Source organism: Cibotium barometz, chromosome 4 (assembly GCF_041138505.1).
Source record: "Cibotium barometz isolate CiBa-2024 chromosome 4, ASM4113850v1, whole genome shotgun sequence".
NCBI lineage: Eukaryota > Viridiplantae > Streptophyta > Polypodiopsida > Cyatheales > Cibotiaceae > Cibotium > Cibotium barometz.
In genome coordinates, this window is record NC_141049.1 from 20,823,975 (window position 1) to 20,832,893 (window position 8,919).

Below are 8,919 nucleotides of genomic sequence, written 5' to 3' on the forward strand. Positions count from 1 at the left end.
TGGTTGCAAGATGAGGTTATCTAGTTTCGTTTAGTGGGCGCCCTTGGCTTTAGCCTGAAAACATGCATTTTTCCAAGAAGAATAACCAATCTCTCGTAGTTAGCCAAGGAGTTTCACTTCAAGGTCTTCTAATGAAACATCATATGCAAAGTTGGGCACCTAAAACTATAATTTGATCGAATATCCAATAATTGTAAATCCCCTTTTCTTTGGGAACCAAAATTCTACACAAGCCCTGTCGGCGGAGGCTTGGACAGGTACACTGAATGTAAGTAAATTGCCTATAACATTTACATTATTACTCATATGATGTTCAACACTATATTCGTGAGTTTGGGAATTTCCCAACTCCCATTTTTTGAATGCTAAAAAGGTGGGACCTGGATAACATGCCTATAAGTTTTTCAAAACCATATCATGTGACCTATTGTTGGAAAGCGCTTGGAAAATGGAATCTAGTGAGCTATAGAGCGCTCAATTTGGAGTAACGGTGTTCAAGTTATGATTAATCCAAAGATTTGACCACATGTCCCAAACTTATGGAAAATTCCCATATTCCCCAATATGGTGTTGTTCCCACTTTGCATAGCACAAACTCAAATAACATAGAGCTTAACTTGATTTATCGACTCTAATTTTTGATGTGTTTTACTATTTTCTATATTATTTAAAAGGGATTAGAATTGTTAAAAAAACATACTATTTTGTCCTCCCACCACATCTACCATTTAAAATGCTCAATTTGTATGGATCTAGTGATGATGAATATTAGTAGAATGTGGATCTAAGGTAAAATTTCAAATCTAACAGCGGTTGGATTTTTGTAGATTTACTTTGGAAAATGTGTTATGACTGTGAGAGGCCCATTAAATCAATTGTAATTTAATTCTAGAAAATTAAATATTGAATCTTTCAATATAAAAACTCTAGGGATCAATATACTTGTTGCCATCATGAATTTATTTAAAAAATATGGCTTAATTTGAGTATGGAAAGGTCCATTTTCAATCCTTGCAAATGAAAATTCCCATATTGTGTCCACTCTCCCCTTTTCAAGTCTAAAACCAATCCTAGTTAGGTTTGGAATTCTAGGCTTGGTAAGCTTGAAAGCCTTGGTATCATTCCATGTGTGAGGCTTGGTAAGCTTGAAAGCCTTGATATCATTCCATGTGTGGGGCTTGGGTAGGCACAAATCTTATATATGCATGCCACTTTATGTCCACATCAGCTTTGAGAGGATCCACATAAGCAGCTTGCCACCTCACCTTGCCACCTCCAGTCTCCATGTCAACATGGTCAGCCTAGTTGACTCCCCACCTCATCATCCTAGTCATCATTAATGCCACATCTTCTTGCCACCTCGCACTTGGTGTGACATGGCATGCCACATCAGCTATAATAGTGCCACGTGTCAAGAAGATGCCACGTGTCATGCATGCATGTTACACATGGCACCCCTTCTCATCTTCCCATTTTTTTCAAAAACATATTTTTGAGAAAGTTAATTTAGTCTATTTTTTGTATTTTAAGAAAAGAAATAAAATATAGAATTTTAAATAATAAAAATATATATATATTATTAATATAAAAGAATTTAAAATCACTAATTTTAAAGGATTATATTTTAAAATTAGATAAATAATATTATTTTTAAAGTTCATGTTATTTAATTTAAAAAATAATTTTTTAAATTTAATATTTCTTGAAAATATTTTATGTGTAGGATAAACCTTTGAATAAAATTTGAAAAAAAAATATATTATAAAAGAAAATACAGTTATATAATTATAAAATAAAAGATATATTTAAAGATATATTTATATATCTAGTAATGATAAATATTTAATAAATATTATTAGTAATATTAATTTTTAAGTGGATAATAGTTTATCTTTAATTTTTTTAATGTTTATCTTAATTATCCAATCAATCTTAGATAGGAAATCCAATGAGATTTGAAGTGGATAACTTATTTTTCCTATATAATCACACATCTCTAGTACTATCCCACACTTATCTCTAGTACTATCCCATCATTGAGCCTTCATATTTTTTTCTCTCTTAGCTTCCTTGAGAATGGGTTCTCAAAGTCGTAGGAGTCAGAAATGTGATAGGACTAGACTTCCCCCCATCCACCAAGTTCAAGAGGAGGAGAGGAAAAGGGTAGCTCATGAGAGAAAGAGAGAGTGGAGAGCATGTCAATGAGCAACACCTTCCATTGGCGATGATCCTAGCCTTGCTCCTCCTCTTCCACTTTCTCTCCATTTGCCCTCTTCCCCCCCACTACCCCTTAGTTTACATAATCCACATGAACCTGCCCTCCTTAGCCCCCTTCTCTTCCACAAGAACCCAGCCCCCTCATTTGGGCGCCCATAGTGTGGATAGGAAAGAACTATCAAAGATAGGGGCGCATTGTTGTGCCCATGTAATCTTCCATTTCTATTTCAAAGGCCTCACGCCTTCATCGCATGCATGCGTGCTTGATGCCTTGATCAATCTGCCCAACATGGCCAACTGCAGAGCGCTTTTTGACATTGGAGGTCGAAGAGAGAAGAGAGCTAGCATGGCAGTTCTACAAAGTGTTCGTCGTTCCTATATAGTTAACAAGAAGAGAAACTCTACAGATGCTTTGGTTGTTCGAAGGTCTATTGTGGCAGCCATAAGTAGCTCCTAAATGAAGGGTAAGGTGAGTGCCACATCTCACCTTTCCATAGCACCACACGCACTTAGAGTTCGGTCTATTAGACGGCAAAGTTTAGATGGCAAAGAGGTTGGTGCTTTGTTGGGCCAGTAGTGGTCGTGTAGCTAGGCATGATCGCCTACTAGATGGAACCACTAGAGCCTTGATAGAAAGTTTTTGGGAGAAGAATTGTCGTGCCTCCCCAGTTTTCAAGAAAGCTTTGGGTAAGAGAGTGACAAAAGGAGTGTTCATTGAGCACGGTGCTTACTTTCTTAAAATGACCCAAACAGAGTTGTATTCTCAGTTTGTGGCATCATATCCAGAGCTTAAAATTGGGCAAAGGTTATTTGAGGGGTGTATTTGCTATTATTTTTGGTGAGGGCAATAGCGAGCGAGTAGACTATTATACGATGAGTTGCACTAGGCCAAAGTGCATCCTTGACCAAGATACAGTCGATGATCATGCGTTTTCTTTTGATGCCCATAGCATGATTATGGTGCAGGCCAGTTTTACCAGCAAATTCGACTTCATCGGGGGAGTCTTGAGTTCCAACAGTGGAAGTGGGAGCTAGAGGCATTTCAGTTCTCTCATCTAGTGGTTGCTACAAGGTTCACTCTTGATTGAGTATACAGCCAAAAACAGGGTTCTCAACCCTCGTTTTCGGCTTCGAGTGAATGACCATGAGAGCATTCTAGAGCATTTGAGAGCTAGAGAGGGTGCTGCTGACTAGATCTCTATCATCTTAATCGAGTGACTAAACTCAGCATTGTACTTAGATTTATTGGTAGTGACTAACCTCAGAATAGTTGAGGTAGCTCGTTTTCATTATGCCTTGATCTTCTGAGTTAGTGGCTAAACCCAGAGTGGCTAGGTTAGCTCACATTCTGACGTACTTAGTTGATGTTTTTATCATTATGAGTTTTTTCATCATTGAGGATCATTGCATTTTAGTTGATGTTCATAGTTTTTTTATTTTTTAACACTTTGGCTATCATATTGTTTGTTGAAAATCCCCATGCCATCATACCCAAACATGCTCCGTTGGGAAGCAAACTTTGCAAACATGTGGAGGGAACCCATCCCCACATGCTCACAAAGTTTGATCCCCATGGGAGCATGTTTGGAAACGATGGTATGGGGAAGAGGGGGATTTTCCATGACCTCTTAAGCACCAAGAGACTTGAAAATTCACACTGGGTGCTAATTGCTAACCCAAACATGCTCCGATGGGGACCAGACTTTGCAAGCATGTGGGGGGGACCCCCCGACATGCTTGCAAAGTCTGGTCTCCATCGGAGCATGTTTGGGTATGATGGTATGGAAAAGAGTGAGATTTTCCATGGCCTCTTAAGCACCAAGAGACTTGAAAAATCCGCCCCACTAGGTGCTAATTTGCTAACCCAATCATGCTCCAATGGTGACCAAACTTTGCAAACAGGTGGGGGTAGGTCCCCCCACATGCTTGCAAAGTTTGGTCCCCATTAGAGCAGCACATTTGGGTACGATGGTATGGGAAAGAGTGGGATTTTCCATGGCCTCTTAAGCACTAAGAGACTTGAAAAATTCGCACTGGGTACTAATTACTAACCTAAACATGCTTTGATGGTGACCAACCTTTACAAGCATGTGAAGGTGGGTCCCCCTTGCAAAGTTTGGTCCTCATTGGAGCATGTTTGGGTAAGATGGTATAGGGAAGAGGGGGATTTTCGATGGCCTCTTAAGCACAAAGAGACTTGCAAAATCCATAGTGGGCACTAATTACTAACCCAAACATACTCCGATGGTGACCAAACTGCGCAAGCATGTGGGGTGGGTCCCCCCCACTAATCACTAACACAAACATACTCCGATGGTGACCAAACTTCGCAAGCATGTGGGGGTGGGTCTCCCCCATATGCTTACAAAGTGTGATCTCCACTAGAGCATGTTTGAGTATGATGGTATGAGGAAGAAGGGGATTTTCCATGGCCTCTGAACGGAGAGACTTGAAAAATCCACACTCGGCAACCCAAACATGCTCGGATGGTGACCAAACTTTGTAAGAATGGGGGGGTGCCCCCCTCTCCCCACATGATTGCAAAGTTTGGTCACCATCCGAGCATGTTTGGGAGAGGGGGTGCCCCCCCTCTCCCCACATGATTGTAAAGTTTGGTCCCCAATTGGAGCATGTTTGGGTACGATGGTATGGGGATCACCAGGATTTTCCATGGCCTCTTAAGCACCAAGAGACATGAAAAATCCGTATTTGGCACTAATTGGTGCTAACCCAAACATGCTTTGATGGTGACCAAACTTTGCAAGTGTGTGAAGGTGGTGTAGCAAATATGAAAGCAAGAGCAAACTAGAAATAAAACAAGAACACAAATGAAAGACAAAGAGTTACCTTGAGATGAGTGTAGACAAGACACAAGATTGATTGATTATTGATGTGACACCTACAATTTATAGGTGAGAAGTACAAGATTGAGTAGACTCACTTATGGGATAAATGTAGAGGTGCCACATGGCACTAGACTCAAGACACAAAGACTCAACTGAAACTAGACTAGAGAAATAGTACACCTAGTGTGCACTTATTTCCAACACCCTCCTTAAGTGGACACTAGGAGGAAGACAAAAAGACAAGACTATGACATGATAAACAGACAATAGATAGACCGACAGACAAGACTAGATAGACAGAAGACTGACTGTAGACAAACATATGGACCTTGAAGACAACCCCTCCTCAAGGGCAATCTCTGTCTCTTGGGTAGGGACAAGAGAGAGGTCAAAAAGCATAACGAGTAAGACACTAGAACCCCTTGACCTACATCATCGGTGGTCATTGTCAAAGTGGTAGACAAGAAAGGTGAAGTAATCAGAAAGCCCACTCCTCATAATGTGAGGAATGAACAGCAAGATCTGCTGATGTAGATGCTGCCGCAACATGTGCTGAGGTAGATGCAGGGGCTGATGTAGAGGTTTTAGAGTAGCAGTCCTTCTCTCGGTGATTATCACGGCCACAAATGGTGCATGGATGAGACTTGAAGCAGTCCTTCTCCATATGATTAGTTTTTCCACAATGGGTGCAAGGCTTTCTTACCTTCGAACCTCGTTTCTTTGCTAAAAATGCAGTGTCAGTTACCTTTTGTTGTTTTGTTCTTTCCTCTTCTTGGAGAGCATTGATGATACCTTCAAGAGTAGGATTATTGTGATACTTGAAGGTAGTGACAAGAGTAGCATAGGTGTCAGGTAAGCTTTTGAGAAGCACAGCAATAGCAATATCTTCGGAGATGGGGGACTTCACTGATGCAAGCTGAACCATAAGACTGCGAAAATAACTGACATGAGAGGCTATAGTAGCTCCCTCCTGCATATATAGATCAAAGAATGAGATCATAAGTGCAATCTTAGAGTTTTTAGAGCGGGGTCCAAAAAGGGTATCCAAAGTGATCCATGCTCGAGAAGCAGACTGTATGTCGGAGATGTGATGAATGTAATCATCTCCAAGACCAAGCAAGATGATAGCATAGGCTTTGTCATTCTTGGCAGTGGGAGCATAAGTGATAACTTGCTCAATGTCGGAATCTTCGGGAGCAGCATGGTGAACAACGTCCCAAAGACTTTCTTTCATAAGATGGCACTTGATTTTGATTTGCCAAGTATGAAAGTTGGAGCCATTGAATTTGTCGATAGACATGAGAGAATGAGTAGAAGAGGCCATGTGGGAAGGTCTTACCTCTTGCTAAAATGCAAGGGCAGTGTCTATTCCCTTACAAGATTGCAGAAATGAATGAAAGAAGAGATCCAAACTGTTTTTAGAAGCCGGTTCTCTCACCACTTGTCAAGGCCATGTGACAGCCCATCGAAGCATGAGGAACTAGCAGTTTGCAGATATGAGGATAAGAAAAGGACTGACCAGCAAACTGAAGGAGACAATGCACAGTACCTTGTAGACTCTTCAAGAGGAAGCGATGGCAGAACTGAATGCAGCAAATAGCTCGTTAGGAGGAAAGTTGATCCGCAGCTGCCTTTAGATGATGCGCACCCTTGAGTCGATGAAGAAGGCAGCCAAAGGAGAGCTGCAACAGTACGGCGGGCAGCAGCAGCAGCTCCAAGAGAGAGAGAGAGCAGTAGCAGCTTCACAAAAACAAGAGGAGTACGCAACAGCTACTACTGGAAAACAGGCCGGTGCAGGGCGGACAGCAAAAAAAGACTGGCGGCGGATAGAAAATTAAGGCTGGCGTAGCCTGTGCAGAATGTGAATAGGCTGGTCCTGAGAGTAGCTAGGGAGATGGTCGCCTGAAGCTATGGCGGGAGACACAGGGCAGGAGCAGCCTGCTCTGATACCATGTAGCAAATATGAAAGCAAGAGCAAACTAGAAATAAAACAAGAACACAAATGAAAGACAAAGAGTTACCTTGAGATGAGTGTAGACAAGACACAAGATTGATTGATTATTGATGTGACACCTACAATTTATAGGTGAGAAGTACAAGATTGAGTAGACTCACTTATGGGGTAAATGTAGAGGTGCCACATTGCACTAGACTCAAGATACAAAGACTCAACTGAAACTAGACTAGAGAAATAGTACACCTATTTCCAACAGGTGGGTCCCCCCCACATGCTTGCAAAGTTTGGTCCCCATTGGAGCATGCTTGGGTATGATGGTATAGGGAAGACCAAGATTTTCCATGGCCTCTTAAGCACCAAGAGACTTGAAAAATCTGCACTAGGTGCTAATTGCTAACCCAAACATGCTCCGACGGTGACGAACCTTTGCAAGCATGTAGGGGTGGGTCCCTCCCACATGCTTGCAAAGTTTGGTCCCCATGGGAGCATCTTTGGGTACAATGGTATGGGGAAGAACGAGATTTCGCATGGCCTCTTAAGCACCGACTTGAAAAATCCACACTGGGCGTTAATTGCTAACCCAAACATGTTCCAATGGGGATCAAACTTTGCAAGCATGTGGAGGTGGGTTCCCCCCACATGCTTGGAAAGTTTGGTGCACATCAGAGCATGTTTGGTCCACATCGAAGCATGTTTGGGTATGATGGTATGGGGAAGAGCGGGATTTTCCATGGCCTCTTCAGCACCAAGAGACTTGAAAAATCTGCACTGCGCGCTAATTGCTAACCCAAACATGCTCCCATGGTGACCAAACTTTGAAGTCATATGGGGGTGGTCTCCCCCACATGCTTGCAAAGTTTGGTCCCCATCGGAGCATGTTTGGGTACGATGGTATAGGGAAGAGCAGGATTTTCCATGGCCTCTTAAGCACCAAGAGACTTGAAAAATTCGCACTGGGCGCTAATTGCCAACACAAACATGCTCCAATGGTGACCAAACTTTGCAAGCATGTGAACCCACCCCCACATGGCCACCATTGGAGCATGTTTGTGTTAGCAATTAGCGCCCAGTGCGGATTTTTCAAGTCTCTTGGTGCTTAAGAGGCCACTATGTCATCCCAGTTGGAAGGCCTCAGGGTTCCTACTTGCTGCAAAGAGTGCACCAATTGCTGCATACATTGTAGGGCTGTCTCTTTCCAAGTGCTCAGGCTTTTCTACCCCAACTCCTCTTGCAGCTTAGTCTTCCACTCTTCTTTTGCCCTTTTTTCTCGGTTGGCCCAGCCTTGGAAATCCCGAATCATTTTGTCTTTGGAATGTAGTTCTTCGGCATGGGCTTTTCTCATGGTATCCAACTGTTTTGCTCTCTTTTTGATCTCTGCATTGGCAGTTGTTAATGCCACCACATTAAGCTCATTAACACTCATTTTTCTTGCCTTGCCCCTCCGACGGCTTATGGCAGAGGAAACCTATGACTTCAGTTATTTACAAGATACACCCTCTCAATCCATAGTGCCCTCTCCTATCCGTGTTTCTCCACCAGCCCCAGCCCCTGTTCCAGTGAGTGTGCCCCCCTATTTCCAGCCCACTCATTACCGCATACAGATAGCCACACTGACTTCTCACCTTCGAGAATTCGACGTGTGGGTTATCCGTGTTTGTACTTTTGCTCAGGATATGATCATCACTGTTTATGTAGATGTTCTTATTGTTGGGGGTGACAAATTAGAAGAGATTGAGCATGTGAAAAGTCTTCTCAAAAGGAAGTTTGAGATGAAGGATTTGGGAGATCTGCGCTACTTTTTGGGAATTAAGGTCATTCGCACACCTGAGGGTATTTGGCTATCACAAAGACAATATGCATTAGACATGTTGTCCAAGTATGGGATGGCTGATTGTAAGC